Here is a 25263-nt window from a genome sequence, read left to right as displayed (position 1 = left end):
TGGTTGCAGAGGTAGAAACAGCTGGGACAGGAACGTAGCTTTGTCCGATGCCACCTGTCCCAGATCCCCTTGGCTCCCTTTTATGATTCTGAGCACCATTCTCTAGCTTCTACCTTTTTGTGCTAATGGACTGTACCCAAGGCTTTCTTCCAAGACCTGCCCTTGAGCAACTGGAGCTGCTGTGCCCACTCAGAGCAGGAAGTGTTTGAGAGCTTAGAGCCCGAGGCAGCCCTGAGCCAGTGGCAGTGTGAGAGCCCTGCTTCTCCTGGTGAAGGCACAACTTCTGCTGCAGAGCTCCCCTGCAGGGTCAGGCTGCTGCTGGGACATTGCAAGAATCACTCATCAGCCAAAGGATGAAGAGTCCTTTTTATGGTTCAAGGTCAGGCTGCTCCTTTGTTTAGCTTCTTCCTCTTCCCTGTCCCATGTCTCCCACTCCTATCTTGGGCTTTCCTGGGAGTGCCTCCTTAATGAGTGAGTCATCTGTCCTTTTCACTGTGTTTGCTTTGGGGATCCCAACACAGGACACCCCTTGGCCTCTTAACCACCATCCTGTGCTCATAGCCTCATGTTCTGTGAGCTGCTCCACACTCCCACAGGGAGCAGAGGCCAGTTTCCACCCCCAACCCTCTCCCACTGCCTGGATGCTCCACTGGACTTCCCTTCTACAAATTCCTGGGGCCATGCTCCCAGCCAGAGCCCAACATCTGAGGTTTGTGCCAACTTCCAAGCAGGGTACAGGCTGAACAGGCTTGGGCCAGACTTTGCTGTTCCCAGACGTGAGCAAGCCCAGACACAGCCTACCTCCCAGGGCGTGGGACAGTGAGTTGTGGAGTCAGAGGCGGTTTTCAGGGCCCTGTTGAGACTTGTGGGTGATGTTGAGCCAGATGTGTTGGATCAGCCCTGGTGTGTCTGGGGTGAGAGAACCAGACAGACCACTCTTCAGGGAAGCAGGCCAAACCAATAAATAAAGGCTCTGCACAAAAGAATAGGTCTTGGACTAACAAGTTTCCTGAGGAATGAGTAATACGGAGTGAGAAACAGTCACCTAAGGTGCATTGAGTCCAATTTCTCCCATCATTTGGCTGCAGCTCACTGAAGAAAGATGCTAAACCCAGTGATCCCTTTTAGATGCTGACTCAATGATTCCCCTATCTGGCTTTACGTGGACTCAAGACTCAGGACTCATTGTTTGCCACCTCCACTCTTTTTTTTTTTTAACTTTTATTTTAGGTTCAGGGGTACATGTGAAGGTTTGTTACATAGGTAAATTCGTTTCATGAGGGTTGATTGTACGGATTATTTCATCACCCAGATATTAAACCCAGTAGCCCATAGTTATCTTTTCTGCTCCTCTCCCTTCTCCCACCCTCCACCCTCAAGTAGACCCCATTGTCTATTGTTTCCTCCTTTGCATTCATAAATTCTCATCATTTATCTCCTGCTTCTAAGTGAGAATATGTGGTATTTGGTTTTCTGTTCCTGCATTAGTTTGCTAAGGATAACAGCCTCCAGCTCCATCCATGTTCCCACAAAAGACATGATCTCATTCTTTTTTATGGCTGCATAGTATTCCACGGTGTATGTGTACCACATTTTCTTTATCCAATCTGTAATTGATGGGCATTTAGGTTGATTCTATGTCTTTGCTATTGTGAATAATGCTGCAATGAACATTTGTGTGCATGTCTTTATGGTAGAATGATTTCTATTCCTCTGGGTATAGACCCAGTAATGTGATTGCTAAGTCAAATGGTAGTTCTGCTTTTAGCTCTTTGATAAATTGCCATACCGCTTTCCACAATGGATGAACCAATACACTCCTATCAACAGTGCATAAGTGTTCCCTTTTCTCCGCAACAGAAAAATAACAGATTGCCAGCATCTTTTTTCTTTTTAATCATAGCCATGCTGACTGGGATGAGATGGTATCTCCTTGTGGTTTGATTTGCATTTCTGTAATGACCAGTGGTATTGAGATTTTTTTCATATGCTTCTTGGCTGTGTGTATGTCTTCTTTTGAAAAGTGTTTGTTCATGTCCTTTGCCCACTTTTTAAGGGGATTGTTTTTCTCTTGAAAATTTGTTTAAGTTCCTTATAGATGCTGGATATTAGACCTTTGTGAGATGCACAGTTTGCAAAAATTTTCTCTCATTCTGTAGGTTGTCTGTTTACATCGACCTGACCTTCTTACAACACAAAAAGGAAGGGGAGGGGAAGGGCAACTTGACCTGAGATCTAAAGAGTGGTCAGGATCCATCTCTGTGAGCTTCAGTCTCCTCCTCTATGAAGTGGGCCTCTCTCTCCATCCCTCAGCTTTTTGCCACCCTCCAAAGCTTCTCTCCATTTCCATTCATCTTTTCCTTTAGCACCTCCTTCATCTTTCCCAAGCCCTCCGTCCCCCATCTCAGAGCGTGAGGAGTCCTTTTGACTGTCCAATCTCAACTCACTCACTCATTTTGCCTGGTCACTTCCTATTCATCTTCGAAGGCTCAACTCAGGCCATATCTTCCCTGGGAAGCCTTTTTGATCTTTTCCCCACTGCTTAGTTAGGTTGGTGCCCTTCTCTCTGCCCTCCTTCATCACCTCAAATTTCTCTGTAGTTGCATTACAGGTTGAGCATCTCTGATCCGAAAATCCGAAATCTGAAATGCCCTCAAATCCAAGACTTTCTGAGTGCCAACATGATGCTGTAAGCGAAAAATTCCACACCTGACCTCAAGGGACGAGCTGTAGGCAAAAGGCAGTCAAAACTTTGTTTCATGCACAAAATTATAAAAGTGTTGTGTAAAATTACCTGCAGACTATGTGTACAAGATATATATCAAACACAAGTAAATATCGTGTTTAAACTTAGGTCCCCTCCCCAAGATATCTCATTATGTATATGCAAATATTCAAAAATTTTAAATCATCCAAAATCTGAAACACCTCTGGTCCCAAGTATTTCAGATAAGGGGTACTCAGCCTGTACCCCTTTGTGTGTGGATCACTGTGACTAGATTAGACCTTGCACACCATGGTAATGTTACTGCATCTCTGAAACTCCAGGACCTACCACAGTATCTTGGACAAGATGAGCACTCACTAAATATTTGTTGAATAAACACCCACCTTGGAGGGGTGTTTGAAGATTAAACAAGATAATAGATGTGAAAACAAACTGTAAATTGCTATTACATTTATACTGTTTTCCATGTATATTTTTATGTTATACAAATGAACATTATCATATGTATTAATAATATGATTATAATAGTAATATGTGCCAAAGTCTGGGAAGAGAGATTTGTTCAAAGTTAAATGTTGAGATAATGATCAGAAATACACATCTCTCTATATAACTGTTTATTCATCTCTAAATTCATATCATGAATGACAGGAACTTATTAAAACTCCTAGGTCAAAGATGACAGTTCTGTAAATTATTTGTCCAGTAAGGTGGAGGGGTGCTGGCCTAGGGAATGAATATCACCATCTCTGCCTTGCATGTGTTGAGAACTTTGGACCACTGGTTCTTACATTTGCCATAATAAATTCATCTAAGAAATCAGCCGATGGAAGGAAACAAATGCCATAGGCCCTTCCCTTTATGTTTATTCTGTTTTCTCAGGACAGGCGGTGTCAACAGGCTGAACCTGTGTCCTCCCTGCTGGGAGGGTGGGGTGCCCGAGGAGGGGGTCATGAGAGTAGGGGTGCTGCTGATCATGAGGGCAGCCCAAGCTCACTGTCACACCCCGTCAAAAGTCAGCCTGCCAGGTACAGCTGCCACTTCTCCCGGTGTGAAATTCTGCCTGGTAAATAAGTGTCTCCTTCCTTATCATAACAAACACTCAAGGCCAGCCAAATCCAGTGCACAGTGATGCTTGACACGTCTCTCACCTCCTCAGCCAGGACAGGCCTGCTGTCCTTCAGATACATCAGATCACCCTTACTCTGTCCAGAAGGACTGCTAGAAACAGATCCCTCCTTCTGTCATTTTCTTCCCTCTCTCCCTCCCTCCTTCCTTTCCTTCCTTCCATTTTTCCTTCCTTCTTTCCTGCCTTCTTTTTTATTTCTTAATAAAACTTTATTTAATTTTTTGAATAGGTAATACGTTCTCAAGGTTGCAAGAAATAATTATGAAAAGACAAAGTGGAAAGTCTCTCTCTTTTGATGGTCACCTAGAAACCTCGGTGCCCACTGTATATCCTTGCAGAGATTTTTAAAAACTGTGCCTACAAACATATTTACATGCTGATAGGATTATATATCCCTGACTCCTGGAGTCCTTTTTAAACAAAGGTAAATATTTGTAGAGTGATACATAGTGTTCTGCTTCTTAATTTTCTCAGTAAATGATACATCTTAGAGATGTTTCTATATGAGACTATGAAGAGCTTTCTCTATCTTTTTTTAGAACTGTATAGTTTTCTTTTTGAGACAGAGTCTCACTCTGTCACCCAGGCTGGAGCACAGTGGTGCGATTTTGGCTCACTGCAACCTCCACCACCTGGGTTCAAGCAATTTTCCTGCCTCAGCCTCCTGAGGAGCTGGGCTTACAGGTGCATGCCACCACGCCTGGTTAATTTTTGTATTTTTAGTAGAGATGGGGTTTCACCATGTTGGCCAGGCTGGTCTCAAACTCCTGACCTCAAGTGATCCTCCTGCCTCAGCTTCCCAAAGTGCTAGAATTACAGGCGTGAGCCACTGCACCTGGCCTATAACTGTGTAGTTTTCTAATTCATAACTCATTTAATCAGTCCTGAACTACTGGACATCTATAATGAATGTTGCAACAAATAACTTTTCAACTGTATATCTGTAATTAGAAGTGGAATTGTTGGGTCTAAGTGCAGATGTGTTTACAGTTTTGATAACTATCACCAAACTGCCTGTCATAGAATTGCACCAACATACACTTTCACCAATAATGTATAAGAAAAACAAATTTCTGAAACGTTAAAATAGAAATAATTTGGCTAGGTGCAGTGGCTCATGCCTATAACCCCAACACTTAGGGAGCCCAAGGCAGGAGAATCACTTGAGACCAGGAGGTCCAGACCAGCCTGGGCAACCTAGCGAGATCCATGTCTATACAAAAAAATTTAAAAATTAGCGAGCATGTAGCACACACCTGTAGTGCCAGCTACTCGGGAGGCTGAGGTGGGAGGATTGCTTGAGCCTGGGAGGTCGAGGCTGCAGTGAGCTATGATTGCTCTACTACTTTCCAGCTTGGGTGACAGAGCAAGAGCCCATCTCAAAAAACAAAAAAGAAAAAGAAATTATTCTACTACCAATTTTCATGTATTAAGCTAGCACAGTGGTGGTGTTACATTTTTATCTTAATCTCCACCACAACTTTCAAGGTAGGTTATTTTTGTTATTATCAGAGGGGCAATCCAAGAATCATTGATAGTAAATAATATTTGACTCTACTATACCCTTTTGTACTACTCTTGGTCTCTTGTCTAGAAGTCAATAAGTCAACAAGTATCCACTATGATCATCCCAAGAAGAATACTAATAGCCAGCATTTACCGAGCACTGAATTACGTCGGATACATTATCTTGCTTAATCCCTACAGTAGCCCTGCTATGGTTTGAATGTCTCCTCCAAAACTCATGTTGAAATTTAATTGCCATTATGATCGTACTTGGATGTGGAACCTTTAAGAAGTGATTAGGCCGTGAGGGGTGTGCCCTCGTGAATGGGTTAATGTTGTTGCAGGAGTGGGTTATTGCAAGAGTGAGTTGTTATAAAGGTGAGGCCAGTCCTCTCTTGCTCGCTGTTGTAATCCTCTGCCTTCCATTGTGGAATAATGCAGCACGAAGGCCCTCACCAGATGCCAGCACCTTGATCTTGGACTTCCCAGCTTTCAGAATGGTGAGAAATAAATTGCTTTTCTTTATAAATTACCAAGCCTGTGGTGTTCTGTTACAGCAACACACAACAGACTAAGACAAGCCCCATAACACAAGCTCTGTTATTATCCTCCATTTTTGATCATGAAAAAAACTAAAGCCTGCACAGATAACAAGCCCTTGGCTCAAGGTTACACAGCAAGCAGGCCTCAGTCCCAGAGTTTGACTGCACAACGCAAGCCTTGGGCAACACTAAATGGAGATCATAGCTTAGGAGTTTCTAGAACATGCAGATCTTGGCAATCAGCACCTGTAAAACCCTTCATCTACAGGTGGGGAAACTGAGGCCCAGAGGAGAGGAGAAGGGGCCTGTTTAGTGGGTACGCTGGGTTAGGACGCCCTACTCTTGACTCCCTGACAGTGCTTTTTTCTTTACACCTTGCAGTCACACAATGCCTGTGACATTCTTAGCCCTGGGTTGGTACAGAAGTGTAGATGGCCTTTCCAGGCTTCAGATCTGCCTGTCCAATGAGATACAAACAAAGGTAGCATAGGCACAGCTCACAACACAGCTGGTAAGAACCAGTGTCTGGCCAGGAGCCCTGTAGCCCGCCTGGCAGGTTCCAGCCAAGGAATCAAAGACCCTGGCTTCTCAGGTCAGTTCTCCTACACACTTGCTACCACTTAATACAATTATAACAAAGGCCAATATGTATTCAACACTTACTATGTGCCAGGCACTATAATTAAGCACATTGCTTCACTTAATTCTCACAATAGCCTTCAGCTTAGAGAGATTAAGTGACTTGCTCAGTGTCACAGTCAGTTAGTGGCAGAGCTGGAAACTTGAACTCATATATTTTTGAGGTTAAAACCCATGGTTTTTAGCGGTAGGATAGTGCAATGGTTGGGAACCCTATTTTTGGAGTCACGGAGACTGGTTCTCCCACGAATTATTTGACAAACTGGGAGAAATTAATATGTCTGCACTTCAGTTTCCCTCACTGTAAAAAGAAGATTAATGTTGTTGTTGTAGAAGGAATGGGTTATTGCAAGAGTGAGTTGTTATAAAGGTGAGGCCAGTCCTCTCTTGCTTGCTCTTGTAATCCTCTGCCTTCCATTGTGGAATAATGCAGCATGAAGGCCCTCACCAGATGCCAGCACCTTGATCTTGGACTTGCCAGCTTCCAGAACTGTGAGAAATAAATTGCTTTTCTTTATAAAACAATTTTATTTACCTATTTTATCAAAGAAATATCTGTACACTCGTGTACAGATTATTCACAATAGCCAAAATTATTCTCAATAACTAAAATGTGGCAACAACCCAAGTGTTCATTGACAGATGAACAGATAAGCAAAACTGGATATATACATACATGGAATATTGTTCAACCTTAAAAAGGAAGGATCCTTTATAGAGGTTCATACACACACACACACACAAGGAAATTCCAGTATATGCTATAACATAGATGAACCTTGAGGATATTATGCTAATTGAAATAAAGCAGTCAAAAAAGACAAATACTATATGATAAAGCTGGAGTGGTCAACTTCACAAAGACAGAAAGCAAAATGGTGGGTGCCAGAGGCTGGAGGGAGGGGGGAATAGGGCGTTATTGTTTAAAGTGCGTAGAATTTCAGTTTGGAAAGAGGAAGAGTTCTGTGGATGGTGTAGTGACAGTAGCACAACAATGTGACTGTACTTAATGCTCCTGAACTGGACATTTTGAAATGGTTAAAATGGTAAATTACCTGTATTTTTATATATTATATATATATATGGTACATGATATTTATATTTAACAAAACAATTTTTTTAAAGAAAATAATACCTGTTTTAAAGAGCTATGAGAATGAAAAGAGACTGTGTTCATCTAGCGCTTAGCACAGGCCCGGCATGCAAGAAGTACTGAATGGGCGGAAGCGATACTTGTTATCCCTACCATTGGTCACTGCTGTGTGTTGCATCTGTTGTGGGTACCTGGGAGACTTCAGGCCTCGCATCTATCACAGGTGGGGAGTTTCTGTTGTCTTGCCTGCTTCACTGGGTGGTTGTGATGAGCAAAGGAGATCTTGTGTTGAGATGCTTCATAACCTTTTATTTTTTTAAAAAAGTGAGGCTGGGCACAGTGGCTCATGTCTGTAATTGCAGCACTTTGGGAGGCAAAGATGAGAGGACTGCTTAAGTCCAAGAGTTTGAAACCAGTCTGGGCAACATAGTGAGACCCCCTTTTTAAAAAAAAAAATTAAAAAATAAGCCAGGCTTGGTGGTGCAATACACATGGCCCCAGCTACACAGGAGGCTGAGGCAGGAGGATCACTTGAGCCCAGAAAGTTGACACGGCAATGAGCTGTGTTCCTGCCACTGCCCTCTGGGTAGGGTGACAGAATGAGACTCTCAAAAGAAAAAAAAAGTGGAGGAATGATTGATCAAGGTGTTATTAGCACATTTCTTAGCTAGCTGAACTTTTTGTCTGTCTTCTCTTTGCACTTCGTATTTATCCTATCACTGCACTTGTCACCTTCCCCGGGGGTAACTTCTTCAGGCCTCTCTCCCCCTCACCTGTCATGAAATCCTCAGGCAGGATCTTCCTCATTTCCACATTCCAGCACCCAAGGCAGCACCTGCACCCACACGGAAGAAGCTTCATTTATTTTTGCTGATCTCAGCTGTTCTGGAGGCTTGAAACAACTTTTTAGATGATTTTAACCAGAAGATCTTCTGAGGACTGAAGGCAAGAGGTTTGGTTGTGCTTTACAGATTGGCGTCCCCTCCTAGGTGCAATTCACCCAGTAAATGCGTAATTATCTATACCTGCGCAAATGCAGGCTCCTTGATTAACAAGCATCGCCCTCTGGGGAAGAAAGGGAAGGGAAGGAAAGGGAGGGATAACTCAGGGAAAGTAGGAAAAACTCTCCTGGACCTCCCAGGAAAAGGTGACTTCAGGACATGGGCTGCCTGGTTGTTTTCAATGGTTTTCATTACTTAGTTTGAGCTCCTGGGGAGTAAATGTTTCTCAGGCATATTTTGGGGATCTAATTCTGGAGTCCTTGAGCTCGAAATAATGCAATAAAATACCTGCTCCGTGGAAGTGAAGATGGCTGCTTCGCAGGCTACCGAAGCTCTCTGTGCACACCCTTCACAGACAGGAGCTTCCAAGAGGTTAGGTAAGGTGTCCAAGGACTCAGAGGGAAAGTGTCAGAACCGGGACAACAGCATACAGTTCCTGGATAGGAGGGATCCCACAACCTGACTGACAGGCTGAGTGTTGCGATAAACTGAGGAACAAAGTCTGCTTCTCTGGAGCAGGTAGGCAGTTTGCATATTAAAGTACCAAGTGTACTGTAATCCCAGCTACTTGAGAGGCTGAAGCAGGACAATTGCTTCAACCCGGGAGGTGGAGGTTGCAGTGAGCCGAGATTGCACCACTGCACTCCAGCCTGGGCGACAGACAGAGTGAGACTCCATCTAAAACAATAAATAAATAATAAAAATACTAAGTGTATTCATCCTAGAGTTTCTGCACCTTTCACGATGGTTGAAGCAGCTAACTTTTGGACTGAACTTGCCCTCCAAACTCCAGACCAGAAATACCACCTATTTGTCATTCTTCCTTTTGACTCATACTAATTCCTCAGCATGTCCTACAGAAGAGTGTTGATAAGCCAGGAAAAAGAGGAAGAACATATGATGAGGTAGCATGAGGGGCCTTCTTACTCACCAAATGTAAAGGAACAAGCTTACTCAGCCAGTCTTCATGATTAGCAAGGGACTTTCTCAAGGAAGAAAAGAAAATGGCCACCACAGTGCTTTCCCCTCACAGTGCACAATTTGCTGATGAGTTCAAAGTGTCTCCGTAACTTCATGCCATTTCTTCTGGTAAGGTTTGGGGGCAGTCAGGGAGGGGTGGTAATTAGTGTTAGATGGGCATACTGAAATAAGGCATGGAGAGGATAACTGGTTTGTTCAGGGGCACATGGCAAACCCGTGAAGTCAAACTCAAGTGGCGTCAGAGAGCGCTCAGGCTTCTTCCTGCCTCTAAAAGATTTCACAAGGCCAGGAAGCCAGCAGCCCTAGGGTTAAGTGAATGGGAGGCAGCTCTGGGACCCACCCAAGAGCAGTTTCTGGTCAGGCATTCCTGGCAACTTGTGGTACCTCGGTCCACCCACGCCTCCTCCACGATGAAAGCTGATAGGCAAGGCCAACGGTCCTCTGGGGCCAGGCAGTGCCTCCAGCCTGGTTTAGGGGGCACTGAGAGGTCTCCCTTCTAAAAATATCTCCCTCCCTTTTCCTGCTGTGGAAGCTGAAGTAGTCACATGCAAGGCTTACTCCCGTGGTTTGAAGCATTATAGTCCTAGTAGATCTGACTTAAAAAATAAATGCCGTTATGAGTGGAACAAACAAGTATTACCACACTGTAACATGGGACTTGGCATTTACTTATACCCCTCTCTAAATCCAAAGAAGGATTTGAGAGTATCACACATTTATTTCTCAGATGAGCCAGCTGAGGGAAACAGACCCTGCCCTGGCAAATCCATGGGGCAGCTAGAGAAAACCTTAACTCTACCTAGGACATTTCACTCTCCTGCCCGACACACGCCAAAGCTTCCCATTGCACCTTGAATGGAATCCGAACCCAGGATCTTCCCAGGCTGTCCCTGACCCACTCAGGCCCTTGCCTGACTTGCCTCTCGCATTCCATACTTGTTCTGCCGTCTTGTTCTTCACACTCCCACTTCACCACGCAAGTACAGCTGTCCTTCCTCCCACTGGGACTATACAAGCTGCCCCTTCTGCCGGTAAACCTCTCCCCTGCCCTCCTGGTTCCTCTCTATCCCTTAAGCCTTGACTTGAAATGCCACCGTTTTAGTGGCCTCCCTGACCGTGCCACCTAAGGAAGGGGTTCTCTCTTGTCTTTGAAAATACGCTATTATTTTCCTCCACAACATTTCATATAATTTGAATGTGCGTGTATGTGGGCACAGTCTCTCATTATTTGCAGGTTCTGTATGTGTGAATTTGTCTAATCCCGAAAATGTATTTATAACTCCAAAATCAACACTTAAACCACTGTCAAGGTCATTTGCAGACACATGCAGTGCTGCAAAAGATTTGAGTCACCCAATGTACCCATCCCCAGCTGAGATCCAACAAGGAGACACTTTGCCTTCCTGTTTCTGCTCTCATGCTCTCATACTCAAACAAGTGTCCTTTTCATGGTCAGTTTAGTGCCAAACATTTATAAAACAATTTGGTGAAAAACATTTAGGCTGGGCGTGGTGGCTCACGCCTGTAATCCCAGCACTTTGGGAGGCCGAGGCAGGTGGATCACAAGATCAGAAGTTTGAGACTAGCCTGACCAACATGATGAAAACCCGTCTCTACTAAAAATACAAAAATTAGCCTGGTGTGGTAGCATGCACCTGTAGTCCCAGCTACTGGGGAGGCTGAGGCAGGAGAATCATTTGAACCTGGGAGGTGGAGGTCACAGTGAGCTGATATCACACATTGCACTCCAGCCTGGGCAGCAGAGAGAGAGACTCAAAAAAAAGAAAGGAAGGAAGGAAGAAAGAAAGAGAAAGAAAGAAAGAAAGAGAAAGAAGAAGAGAAAAACATTTAGAAAAAGTTTTTTTCTCAGCTCACTGCAGCCTCCGCCTGCTGGGTTCAAGAGATTCTCTCGTCTCAGCCTCCCGAATAGTTGGGACCACAGGGACGTGCCACCACATCTGGCTGATTTTTGTGTTTTTAGTAGAGATGGGGTTTCACCATGTTGGCCAGGCTGGTCTCAAACTCCTGACCTCAAGGGATCCACCCACCTCAGCCTCCCAAAGTGCTGGGGGATTACAGGCATGAGCCACCGTGCTTGGCCCACATTTTCAAGATTTTTGTTGATGGTGTCACTGCTTATTTCAAATGGCCCCAAGCATAGTGCTTAAGTGCTGCCTAGCGTTCATGAGCATGAGAAGGCTGTGTTGTGCCTCACAGAGGAAATGTGAGTATTAGGTCATATTCAGTCAAGCATCTTGTATTGCTATTGGTCTTGAATTCAATGTCAATGAATCAACAATGTGTATTAAGTAAGGTGTCTTTAAACAAGAACATACATAAAACAAGGCTACGTATTGATTGATTGATGAAACCAGAGGTTCACAGGAGCCTCACCCTATATTTACTCTAGGATCAATGGTTCAGTATTCACTAATTCAGTGTTTGTAGTGACTTTATAAAACATAGCTACTGTGAGAAGCAGAAACACCATTTGACCCAGCCATCCCATTACTGGGTATATACCCAAAGGATTATAAATCATGCTGCTATAAAGACACATGCACACGTATGTGCACTGTGGCACTATTCACAATAGCAAAGACTTGGAACCAACCCAAATGTCCATCAATGATAGACTGGATTAAGAAAATGGGGCACATATACACCATGGAATACTATGCAGCCATAAAAATGGATGAGTTCATGTCCTTTGTAGTGACATGGATGAAGCTGGAAACCATCATTCTCAGCAAACTATCGCAAGGACAAAAAACCAAACACCGCATGTTCTCACTCATAGGTGGGAATTGAACAACGAGAACACATGGACACAGGAAGGGGAACATCACACACTGGGGCCTGTCATGGGGTGGGGGGAAGGGGGAGGGATAGCATTAGGAGATATACCTAATGTAAATGACGAGTTAATGGGTGCAGCACACCAACATGGCACATGTATACATATGTAACAAACCTGCACATTGTGCACATGTACCATAGAACTTAAAGTATAATTTTTTTTAAAAAAACATAGCTACTGTGAAAAATGAGAGCCATCTGTATTTTTATTTTTATTTGTTTATTTATTTTTTTGAGACAGAGTCTAGCTCTGTTGCCAGGCTGGAGTTCAGTGGTGCAATCTCGGCTCACTGCAACCTCCGCCTCCTGGGTTCAAGCGATTCTCCTGCCTCAGCCTCCTGGGTAGCTGGGATTACAGGCATGCACCACACAGCTAATTTTTGTATTTTTAGTAGAGACAGGGTTTTACCTTGTTGGCCAGTATGGTCTTGATCTCCTGACCTCATGATCTGCCCACCTCAGCATTCCAAAGTGCTGGGATTACAGGTGTGAGCCACCGTGCCCAGCCCATCTAAATTTTTGTAAGTTTCTTAGGGCTGCTGTAGTAAATGCCACACACTTGGCTTAAAGCAACAGAAATGTCTTCTTTTCTAGATCTGGATGCCAGAAGTCTGATATTGAGGTGTTAGCAGCAGGCCGGGCTGCCTCCATAGAGAAAAATCCTCTCTTGCTTCATCCTAGTTTTTAATGGTTTGCTGACAATCCTTGGCTTTCCTTGGCCTGTAGCTACATCTCTGCCTTGGCCATCACCTGTCATTCTCCCTGTGTGTGTCTGTCTTCATGTCCCTTCTCCCTTTCTTGTAAGGATACCAGCCATACTGGATTTAGGGCCCACCCTACTCTGGTATGGCCTCATCTTAACCAATTACATCTGTGAAGACCCTATTTCCAAATATGATCACATTCTGAAGTTCCTAGAAGGACATAAATTTTGGAGGAGGACCGTATTCAATCCAGTAATACACATACATGAACACATAGTGTTTATTTAATTCATATATTTTTCCCCAACCAGAGAGCAAGTTCCATGAGACGAAAACAATGGCTTTCTTAGCATCCTTTTATCCACAATACCAAGACCAAGCTGATACATGGTAGGAGCTCAGTAAATACTTGGTGAGGAAAAATGGATGAACCAAAGAGTGAATTTCAAAATTCATTAAATGTTGGAGATTCTTGAACTAGCAGTGATCCAACTCTCCCAGAATGCTAGGCTTCTGATCTATCAGGTCAGACGGAGAAAGAGGCCAAGTGGGTGGGCTTGCTGGGTGGGCTTGCTGCCTCAGCTCCCTCTCTACTCCATTTCAACCAGTTACCCTGCTGTATCTGTTTTATATATTCTGCTTCTAGGCAATATTGTTTCTATAAAAGTGCCTTAAAGGGTTTTAAAAGTGTTGGCCGGGCAGGGTGGCTCACGCCTGTAATCTCAGCACTTTGGGAGGCCAAGGCAGGCAGATCACCTGAAGTCAGGAGTTCAAGACCAGCCTGGCCAACATGGTGAAACTCCGTCTCTACCAAAAATACAAAAAATTAGCCAGTGTGGTGGCAGGTGCCTGTATTCCTAGCTACTGAGGCAGAAGAATCCCTTGAGCCTGGGAAGCAAAATTTGTAGTGAGCTGAGATTAGGCCACTGCACTCCAGCCTGAGCGACAGAAAGACAGTCTGTCTACAAAAAAAAAAAAAAAAAAAAACCAGAAAAAGAAAAAAGTGAGGAAACCCCTGAGCCTAGCTGCCCATTTTATAGATGAGGAAACTAAGATCCAAAGACCTGAAGATGCCTGCCCCTCATCACCAGTGTGTCACCAGTCTGTCATGGTGGAAGCAGGGCTAAGACTCAGGTCTTTTGAGCCTTATTCCAGAAGTTTTGCCTTTGTGCTTGCTCTCCTGCCGAGATATACAATGGGAGTACTTTGGTGTTTGCCCTCCCCTGGGACCCTGTTTTTCTATCCGGAGCAACTTCTGAGAGAAGAGAATGGAGTCTTTGGCACGTGCCCCTTCCCTATAGCTCTGAAAGACCCTTTGTGCCAAGTTCCTTGGACATTCCACAGGCTAGTTCTAGGCAAATCCATCTGCCAGCAGGTCACAATCCTTGCCTTCAACTCTGAGCTGAGATATTTTGGCCTTTCTGCTGTTAAATGAACCCTTTGCTTTCTTGGAAGCTAAAGCCAAGTGAGGGAGGCCAGGCTCAGAAGACCTGGGGCAAAGCGCTTGGGCTGGGCTGGGGTGAGCTGGGGTGGACTACCAGGGGAGATGGGTCTGTTTTGCAGACCTGGCTAGAGAAAAAAACGAAAAAAAAAAAACTGTGCTGATTATCTCCCAGCCCCAGCTGCAGAAATGCCTTAGCTCGGCAGCAGCAGATTATAAATAGCCCAGAGTCCACTCCCAGCCGCCTGAAAACAAGGATATTTTTTTTCGTGTTAGAAGAACGGGGCTTTAGAACTATCCTGGGCCCCCTTCTCAACCCCACCCCCAAAGAGCTGTGATTTATGTCTTAGCACCATTACTGGGACCAAGGATCACATAGCCCCGATAAACAATGATTAATTCATTGCCAAGTTCTATGAAAAAGAAGGCATTCCTTTGGAAGTCATCTCTTTTACTTTGGCACAGACATGCTGACCCATGAGACCAGAGGGGCAGTTTCACTGCAAGTTCATCGCCCTGGGTTTCATAAGGCCCTCTCTGCCCTTGCACATTAAGGGGCTTGGGAATGGCAGGTGGCTCACTGACCTGGAGGACAGGTGGGGGCAGACTACTGGAGAAGAACTGGTCTGAACTTGACTGTTTGCTGAGATGCTCTGGAATGAAAAAACCAGGGATGCTGGACTTGTTCGTTCACATTTGACTTACTCTGTCTGGAGGGAAATCAGCCTTTATCTTGAGGAAATCAGGAATTGGATCTCAATGCAAACATCCTAGAGATCTTTGGACCAATTGGCTCACTCACTGGGACCTTAAGTTTGAATGGCAAGTCCTAATGTACAAAGCACTTGTCATGTCCTGCTTTCATCTGACCTCTACAACAACTGCTTTGCTTGTTTTGTTTAGTTTTCTGAACTCAAAGATAATCCTTGCTTATTGTAGAAAAGGTTAGGCATTTCGGAAAAAGCAAAAAGAAGAAAAAAAACCCCACCCAAATCCCAACACAATGAAACAGTAATATTTTCATGAACATCCTTCCAGACCTCTCTTATTGGATATATGAATGGATATGAATTTACTTACATGGGACTGTGTTATTGTATTGGTTGGGCAGAAAGAGATGGAATACTCAACTGGGTAACTGAGGAGAGTTTAATAAAGGAACTATTTACATAGATGTGGGCAGAGGTTAGGAAAACCAGCAAGGAACAGTGTAGTACATCAGAGCTAGCAATGGGGGAGAACCATTAACACCCTTAGGGCTGAAAGACTACTAGAAGGAGTGGTTATTGCAAATCAGAGCCTGTCAGAAAGTGTAGCCTTCAGTGCAGTCACAACCAGCCCTAGAAAACCAGCACAGATGGAGTCAGAGGAATAAACACTCTCGCCTCACTCTTCTCCCAACCTCTAACAAGCTGATGTCTCCCACTGGCCAACCCAACCAGAGTTAGAGGGCATGGAAGCCCATTGGCAACAGTAATAGGAGAGGCAAGTAGAAAATACCCATGACATCCACTGTAATGCTGCTTTTATCATTCAGTGGAAAGTCCAGGAGAAGTTTCTAACTCAATGAATATGGATTCATATCATACTTTTTTGTGGACCTTATATGAGTGTGCCATCGTTTTTTGTTTTTGTTTTTGAGATGGAGTCTCGCTCTGTCACCCAGGCTGGAGTGCAATGGTGTGATCTCAGCTCACTGCAATCTCCGCCTCCCAGGCTCAAGAGAGTCTCCTGCCTCAGCCTCCCAAGTACCTGGGATTACAGGTGCCCACCACCACACCTAGCTAATTTGTGTGTGTGCGTGTGTGTGTGTGTGTGTATTTAGTAGACATGGGGTTTCACCATGTTGGCCAGGCTGGTTTCAAACTCCTGACCTCAAGTGATCCACCCACCTCTGCCTCCCAAAGTGCTGGAATCACAGGCTTGAGCCCCAGTCCCCAGTCGAATGTGCCATAGTTTTGTAACTGATCCCTTATTGATGGATCTCCAGCAAGTTTCTAATTTCTCAAGGGCACAGACGATACTGCAATGAGCAGATCTGTAAGTACAAAGTCTTTGTATGCTTAGGATACTTACTTTTGTTCCCTCCTAGATATTTTTTTAGAAATTAAGGCTCAGAACTGAAGAGATTCACCCTAGTCACATTGTCGAAAAAATCTTCTCATTTTTTCAACAATGAACATGGAATACTTCTGTAGTAGAAAAAGGAATAATAAATTTTTAGCTTTAAAATGCACCCCCATGAATATATATACCCTACTGTGTACCCACAAAAATTAAAAATTAACAAAAAAGGATGCTTCTTCCCTTGAAAGTCGTGTCACCCACATGGCTCTGAAAGGGAGGGGACTGGGTAGTCACTCCTCCCCAAGGGCCGCCTCCTCTTTCATTCATTCTTTCATTCAGAGCAGGGCCTCAGTGGGTCATGGGGGATATGGGGTGTGCTGAGTCGGGGGCAGGGACTGAGGAGAGTCAGGCCGGGGCTTATGGCACTGTCCCAGACAGGGAAGACGCCACAGTGAACTTCAGGAGGGGAAGAGAGGAAGTGCGCTGGACAAAGAGGAAATGATGTCACAGGACACCCTTTTGCTGTCTTTGCTGCCATCACCTAAGAGGTGGACACAGCTCCAGAGGACTTACGGTGGAAAAAGGGGGAGGAAATGGCCTTGAAGGTCAGGGGGAGGGAAGTGAGTGTGAGGGGCAGAGAGTAGCAGCCTCTGCCTCTCCCATGCACTTCCCGTTTGCACCTGAGCCTGCTCGCCTGAAAAATGGAGGGGATGCTCCCTCCCATGCAGGCCTGGCACTTCACAGGTGCTCAACAAATGCATGTTTCTTCCTTTCTCGCCCAAAAGCTAGAAGCCAAGCCAGTCTCCTCACCTGAAAAATGGGAACAGCAAAATATCCTACCCTAGAGGGTTGCTGGGAGAGCCGAAAGCATCTATCCACGCGAAGCACGTGGGACAGAGCCTGGCACAAAGAAAACGCTTCCCAGTAAGCATTCGCGTTGTTATTATTCATTGTGGCCCACCTGGCACGGAGCATGGGCGCAGTGGACATTTGGCAGAAGAGTTAGTGATGTGTATTAATTACCAAAATAGTAGGATAAAATGTGATTCCAAAATGGCCCAAAATCAACAGCACACAAAGGACAAGACACGCCATGTAGCATGCTGCAAAAGAAAGGTTTCTGTGACAAGCAGCCTAACAAGGAGGTGCAGGTGGGCCTGAGGCCAATACCCAGGAGGGATTAATGCACGGGACAGAAAGCAGAAACAGAGAAGGGGGCTATGGAGTCCCAGTCCCAGATCCAGCACTTCTTTTTTTTTTTTTTTGACAAAGTCTCTCACTCTTTCGCCGTGGCTGGAGTGCAATGGCACGATCTTGGCTCACTGCAACCTCCACCTCCCAGGTTCAAGCAATTCTCCTGCCTCAGCCTCCCAAATAGCTGGGATTACGGGCATGAGCCACCACACCTGGATAATTTTTGTATTTTTAGTAGAGACAGGGTTTCACCATGTTGGCCAGGCTTGTCTTGAACTCCTGATCTCAGGTGATCTGCCCGCCTCGACCTCCCAAAGTGTTGGGATTACAGGCATGAGCCACCGTGCCCAGCCCCAGATCCAGTGCTTCTTGGCTGTGTGACTTTGAACAAGACCCTTACTCTGTCTGGCCTTCAGGTCACATTTTTGAAGTGGGGATAAATAGCCCAGTTTCCATAGTTACTGTGAGGGTGCAGAGGGGGAAGGTGAAGCGTGCTCCAGGTGCCCAGGGAGAGGCAGGCTGGCTGCTAGGGTTGTAGTATTCTTACTGCACTAGGCAGCACCATCCTGGGGCTCTCATCTGCAGTCCTGCTGCAGGATAGCTCTTTACCCGGTAAGGTTCCTTTGAGCTTCATGATCCAGAATTTCCTGGTCTGGGGAGCTCTGTCGGGCTCAAGAGTGAAGAGCTGTCCTGTGCCAGCAGAGCCCGGCTCGGCTGAGTTCCAGGGCTCTGCTGAGAGCCCATCTGCTGGGTCTGCCAAGGCCAGAGTGATGAGATGGAAGTCAGGGAGGGGGTCTCGGGGTCTGAGCTGTGTGCCAGGCTGGGCACTGACTTGCTGCTTCCCGTGGTGTCCCCACAGGCTCCATCAGCCCACTGCCCCCTCTGGCCTTCCCTCAAGAGCAGCCACTGGGCCTCGGTTGCCATGGAGACAGTTTCCCTCAGAAGCTTTGCCTCCCATCTTCTTTTCTTTTCTTTTTTTTAAATTTGAGACAAGATCTCGCTTTGTCACCCGGCCTGGAGTGCAGTAGTGCAATCACAGCTCACTGCAGCCTTGACCTTCCAGGCTCAAGCAGTCCTCCCACCTCAGCCTCTCAAGTAGCTGGGACTACAGGCATGCACCACCATGCCCAGCACAGGTGGAAGCCAGGATCTTAGAAGATTGTTGTAGTAATTCTGGTGAGATGAGGTGGTGGCTTGGACCAAGATGCTCATGGCCAGTGATGACAAATTGGTGGACACAAGACCTACTTTGAATGTACAGTCAACACGCTGCTCACCAGGAAGTGGAGTGCAAAAAAATGTCGTCAAGAATGACTCCTAGGCCAGCCACGGTGGCTCATGAATGTAATCAGCACTTTGGGAGGCCGAGGCGGGCGGATCACCTGAGGTCAGGAGTTCAAGACCAGCCTGGCCAACATGGTGAAACCCTGTCTCTACTAAAAATATGAAAATTTGCTGGGCATGGTTGCAGGCAACTGTAATCCCAGCCACTTGGGAGGGTGAGGCAGGAGAACCACTTGAACCCAGGGGGCGGAGGTTGCAGTGAGCCGAGATTGTGCCACTGCAGCCTGGGTGACAGAGTGAGACTCCTTTTTTTGTTTTGTTTTTTTTGTTTTGTTTTGTTTTGTTTTGACAGAGTCTCACTCTGTCGCCAGGCTGGAGTGCAGTGGTGCAATCTCGGTTCACTGCAACCTCCACCCCCTGGGTTCAAGTGGTTCTCCTGCCTCAGCCTCCTGAGTAGCTGGGATTATGGGCACCTGTTACCATACCTGGCTAATTTTTGTATTTTTAGTAGAGACGGGGTTTCACCATGTTGGCCAGGATGGTCTCGACCTCTTGACCTCATGATCCACCCGCCTTGGCCTCCCAAAGTGCTGGGATTACGAGACTCCTTTAAAAAAAAAAAAAAGAAAAAGAAAAAGAAAAAGAAAGAAAGAAAGAAAAAAGAATGACTCCTAGACTTTTGGTCCCAGCCAGATGGTGGTGCTTTTTCCTGAGATGAGGAAGAGAAGGAAAAAGAAAATATTTGGAAACAATACAGAGTTCATCTTTGGACATGTTAAATTTCAGGTGTTAAATGAGAAAATGCACATTTTGAGGTGTCTCCTAAAGAAAATGTCAAGTAGATGTTTTGATAGTCTTTGAATCTGGAACTAGGGGAGAGATTGAGACTGAAGATAAGGAGCTAAGAATATGTATAGGTCCAACGGCCTGAGTGCAAGTCCTACACGGTGAATATAGAACCCTTGAGGACTGAGCTCTAAGGCCCTCTGGCATTTATAAATTACAATGAGAAGGAAGACCAGTAAAGAAGTCTAAAACCAGTTCAGCAGGAGAAAAGCAATGAAAGAATGGCATTCCAGAAACAAAGGAAAGAAAGTTTTTATAGAATCAGTGGAGTAGGCAGAGTAATGACCCCTGAAAGATGTCAGGTCCTAATTCTCTGACCCTGTGAATATGTGACCTTACATGGCAAAGAGGCATTGCAGATGTGATTAAGGTTAGGGACCTTGGAATGGGGAGACTGTCCTGCATTATTTGGGTAGGACTTAAAAGCAGATAATATTGCTTGGTTAAGGTGAGAGAGAGAGATGACTACTGAAGAATGGACAGAGGTATTTGGTGTTTCTGGCTTTGAAGATGGAAGAAGAGAGCTACAAACCAAGAAATATGAGCAGCCTCTAGAAGTATCTAGAATCTGGAAAAGGCAAGGAAACAGATTCTTCTCTAGAGCCTCCAGAGAGGAATGCAGCCCTGCCTGCATTTTAGCCTAGTGCGACCCATCTCTGACTTCACCCACTGAACTGTAAAATGATAAATGTGTGTGGGTTTTGTTGCTGTTGTTGTTGTTGTTTTTGAGATGGAGCTTCGCCTTCTTTCCCAGGCTGGAGTGCAATGGCATGATCTCGGCTCACTGCAACACCCACCTCCCGGATTCAAGCGATTCTCCTGCCTTAGCCTCCCGAGTAGCTGGGATTACAGGCGTGTGCCACCAAGCCCGGCTAATTTTGGATTTTTAGTAGAGACGGGGTTTCTCCATGTTGGTCAGGCTGGTCTCAAATTCCTGACCTCAGGTGATCCACCCGCCTTGGCCTCCCAAAGTGCTGGGATTACCTCGGCCTCCCAAGGTGCTAGGCATGAGCCACCACACCCAGCCAAATGTGTATTGTTTTAAGCCATTAACTTTGTGGCAATCTGCTGCTGCAGGAATGGAAAACCAATACAATGAGGCAACGATGAGCTGGTCAAATCACCATTCAATTCCAGCAAAAGGAGAATGAAAATTCTCCAGTGGTTTGGGCAGGATGGAGATCCTTGGAGACCTTCATGGAATTAAATAGTAGTTCAATGAGGATGAAAGCAGATTGGAATAGACTGAGGAGAACCTGAGAGGGTGGGGAGTAAAGTCTGGGAAAAGGCCCATCCTTAGAGGAAATTTGTTAGGAAAGAAAGCCAAGAAGTGTGTATGTGGAGGGAAGGAGCAGAGGTGGGTGTGGGCTCAGGGGAGTCTGCTCTTATTTCTTAAGAGGGGAGACAGTGCTGCATGCTTGTATGCTGGTAGGGATGACCCAGGAGAGAGGCACAAATGTGATGAGCAAGACAGTCTGCAATCCCTCCGGAAGTCCTCTACCCCACCCATTGAGTGCTCTGCAGCCAGGAACACAGGTGGAAGACGGGCAAAAGACCAATGCCTCAGCCCAGCCTTCCATGGAAGATGAGGATCTGTCCCAAACAGCGGGGACACAGGAATCCCACCTGGAGCCACTCCCCTTTCCGGGTTTGATTCTGTAGCCCCTTGACCCATCCTTTCCATAACCTGTATCCCAGGGGCTGTGAGGTCTCTTGGGCTTCCGTTTGCATGCTTCCCTGAGCAGCAAGGCTGCATCGATCTTGTTCTTTGTGTTTCCCAGCCTTGTTGAGATACAACACACTGAGGGCATTTGATAAATGCTTTGTTAAATGATGATAACGCCACCTTTGTTGAGCACTCACTCTGTGCCAGGGGCTTTACTAACCACAGGTGTGATTTCACATAATCCTGACAAGCACCCAATCATCTCCATTTTATAGGCAAACAAGTTGAAGCCCAGGGTTACACAGTGGGTAGATGGCAGCGTCAGGATTTGAACCCAGGCAGTCTCGCTCAAGAGGCCCCTCCCATAATCAGCACACCACTTGGCCCATGGCAGATAACAACTGAAGGTTCTAAGGGAGCCCAGTGGAGGGGAGCTGAGGCCTTGGAGATGACACCTGAGCTTAGGTTTGAAGGATGAGGAAGACTTAGCCAGTGAAGAAGGTGGGAAGAGATCCCCTAAGTGAAGAGGATAACGTAAGCAAATGTACCAAGGTGAGAGGTTCATGCAGAGTGACAGGAAGCTCCCGAAGCTGCTTCCATGTTGCTGTGTAATCGGAATGTGGAAACGAGAGGGGGTGTAGGGTGCAAGGCCCAGCGAAGGAAATCTGCTTTATTTTGTAGGCAATGGAAAGCCCTGATGGAGCCCGGTGTAAACTATGCAGGGCGCCAGAGCCCCCACTGACAGCGCTGGCGTCCACATGTGGTCACAGGGATACAGCGGCAGCAACCCAAAGCCCTAGCCTGGTCCATCACCCTCAAAACTGCCTCTGGTTTGTCCAAGTCTACCAGGATTCAAGTTCATTTCAGAAAAGCAGTGGCCAGAAACCAAGGCCTGGAGGAGGCTGGGGAGGTGTCAGGGAAGGGATCAGAGGCCAAGCTCTGTGTTTCCTCAGACAAAGAGAGAAAGCAGGCTGAGAGATGGCGGCAGCATGTGACACCTGGGCCACAGGCCTGGGCAGCAGCCGCGGTAGCCAAGGGGATAATGGCTCTCTTTGTCCTGCGTGTAAATTCTCCGGAAAAGAAAGGATTCCAGGGCCTGCTTCTCCGGCTTGCACAATGCTGGCTGCCTGGGGCCCCACTGTGAGGGCCTGCCATGGCATTTGGGGAGCAGTGAGGCCCCTTCTCTGTCTCGTTCCTTCCAGGCTTGCAGAAGCGGAAAGTCAGGCTGCTGTGCCAGACATTCTGCAGGGGGTTGGGAGGCTGGGCTGAGGCACAGCCTGTGCCAGAAGCTTTGTTTCACAGCCTCGAGGAAACCAAAGAATCTTGAAGCTCTGAATTAGAAAGAGTCTTAGACAGCATCCATGCCAGCTCTTCCTAATACTTGTCCCACCCCCTACCTTCTCTGCCCACGACTCCCCACTCCCCTGCCTTCAGCAGCCAAGAATGGTTACAAACACAGCCTTTGGAGTCAGAGAGGGCTGAGTTCAAATGCTGACAATGCCACTCACAAGCTATTTCATCTCTATGGGCTTCAGTTTCTCCACCTGCAAAATGGACATAATAGCACCTACTCACAAGATTGTCAATAGGAATAAGTGAGAAAATGCATGTACCATGCTTAACATGGACACAGCCTCCAGAAGCGCTCAATAAGGGTAGACAGTCCAGTAGGTCACCCAGCCTGTACCTGATTTCCTCCAAGGGCAGGCAATCACTGCTTGCATTCCATTTTCAGACCAAGTTCAAATCTGTCTCTTATACCCTCATGGGTGCTGAGGGTAAAGGGGAGAAGGCCTACATACATTAAACATTTCCTATATGTTACTGTTGCCATAAAGTACTCACAGAACTTAAGGGCCTGTCTTAGTCTATTTGTGTTGCTATAAAGGAATACCCGAGGCTGGGTAATTTATAAAGACAAAAGGTTGATTTGGCTCATCGTTCTGCAGGCTGTGCAAGAAGCATGGAGCCAGCGTCTGGTGTGGTAAGGGCCTCAGGAAGCTTCCATTCATGGAAGGGGGAAGGGGAGCTAGTGTGCAGAGATCACATGCCAAGAGAGGAATGGGGAGGGGGTGGCGCAGAGGTGCCAGGATTTTTAGCAGCCAGCTCTCACAAAAACTAATAGAGTGAGAGCTCATTTATTACAATGCAAGAATGGCACCAAGCAATTCATGAGGGATCAGCCACCATGACACAAACACCTCCCATTAGGCCCCACCTCCAGTATTGGGCATCACATTTCAACATGAGGGTTGGAGGGGTCAAATATCCAAACCATAGCAGGGCCTGTCCAGGGCCACACAGAGGAAGTGACCAGGATTTGAGCCTGAGTCTTTCCAGCCTTCTGCACCATGATGCCGTAAGGGAACACTTCATATATGTGAAAACAGCTCCACAGCCCCCTCAGTGTCTTCTCTTCCCCACAGAAAACATCTCCTAGGCCTCAGGGTTTCATTTTGTGTTCTGCCACCATCCTGGCCCCTATCCTCTTGACAGGCTCTAATTTGTTACTGTCTCTCTTAAATAAATAGCTTGCAGACTTATTCCAGCTGTCTTCTGACCAGTGCAGAATAGGAAAGCACTCTCACCTCGTTTCTTCTAGGGGCTATGTTTTTGCTAATAACACCTAAGACGATGTGGCCCTTGGACCATTCACATTATGCTGATGGCTCTCTCATACTTATGATCTTCAATCGACAAGAATAATGAGAGTCTTTGTGCTCTGAACAGCTCGTAGCAGTCATTGCAGATCGTCATTGCAGGTAATAGAACCTTCTTCAACTAGTTTAAGCAGTCAAGCCTTTTATATATTTGGTGGCTCACAGAATCTCCAGCAGGGCCGAAGAGTCAAGCTTAGAAGAGACACACCCAGGAACAACTCACCAACCACTCCTGACCCGGCTTCTCCACTGGAGACACCATTGCCATTAGACAAGAAGGAACCTGCACACCTTGCTGATGCTGGTGTAGCACTGTCGCTAGAACCTCTGCCTCTGCTCCTCTTGGTCTCCCACACTCAGTACCTCCTTCTTCACCTTGGTCTCTTCTAAGCCTCCGTGGGTGCATTTCAGGGATTAAATGAGTTAATAGATGTATAGTCAGCCTCCAACATGGCTCTAGTAATTCTCACCTCCTGGTATTGTGTCCTTGTATAGGCCCCTCCCACAATGGATAGGGCTGACCTGTGTAACCAACAGGATGTTGCAGAAATGACATAGTGTGACTTCAACACTAAGTCATATAAGACATTGCAACTTCTGCCTTGCTCTCTTGGAGCATTCGTTGTAGGGAAAACCAGCTGCCATGTCATAGGGACACTTAAGCAACGCTCTGGAGAGATCTACATGGCAAAGAACTGAGGCCTCCTGCCAACCCCCGGCACAAATGAGCCAGGTGTGCAAGACATCATCTTGGAAAGGGATCCTGCAGCCTCAATTGAGCCTTCAGATGATGCAGCTCCAGCTGATATCTTGGCTGCAACCTCATGAAGGACCCTGGGCCAGCACCACCCAGCCAAGCTGCTCCCAGACACCTGATCCACAAAAACTTTGTGAGATAATAAAATAAAATACATTTTAACATT

At 46.1% G+C, this 25263-nt stretch overlaps 1 long non-coding RNA gene across 4 annotated transcripts; it reads left to right on the top strand.

Annotated features, from left to right (window-relative positions):
- The first annotated feature begins 215 nt into the window (after positions 1-215).
- Positions 216-25263, top strand: LOC134739959 (uncharacterized). 4 transcript variants are annotated; one of them, XR_010127125.1, is made up of 3 exons: positions 216-379; positions 17476-17614; positions 22362-25263. It is a non-coding gene; the product is annotated as an uncharacterized LOC134739959 (long non-coding RNA). The 4 variants fall into 4 exon arrangements; XR_010127124.1 differs by lacking the exon at positions 216-379 and adding an exon at positions 9668-9727; XR_010127122.1 differs by lacking the exon at positions 216-379 and adding an exon at positions 17215-17264.

Source organism: Pongo pygmaeus, chromosome 7 (genome assembly GCF_028885625.2).
Source record: "Pongo pygmaeus isolate AG05252 chromosome 7, NHGRI_mPonPyg2-v2.0_pri, whole genome shotgun sequence".
Taxonomy (NCBI): domain Eukaryota; kingdom Metazoa; phylum Chordata; class Mammalia; order Primates; family Hominidae; genus Pongo; species Pongo pygmaeus.
Note: the sequence above shows the minus strand (reverse complement) of the source record. Positions and strands in the feature narration are given on the sequence as shown.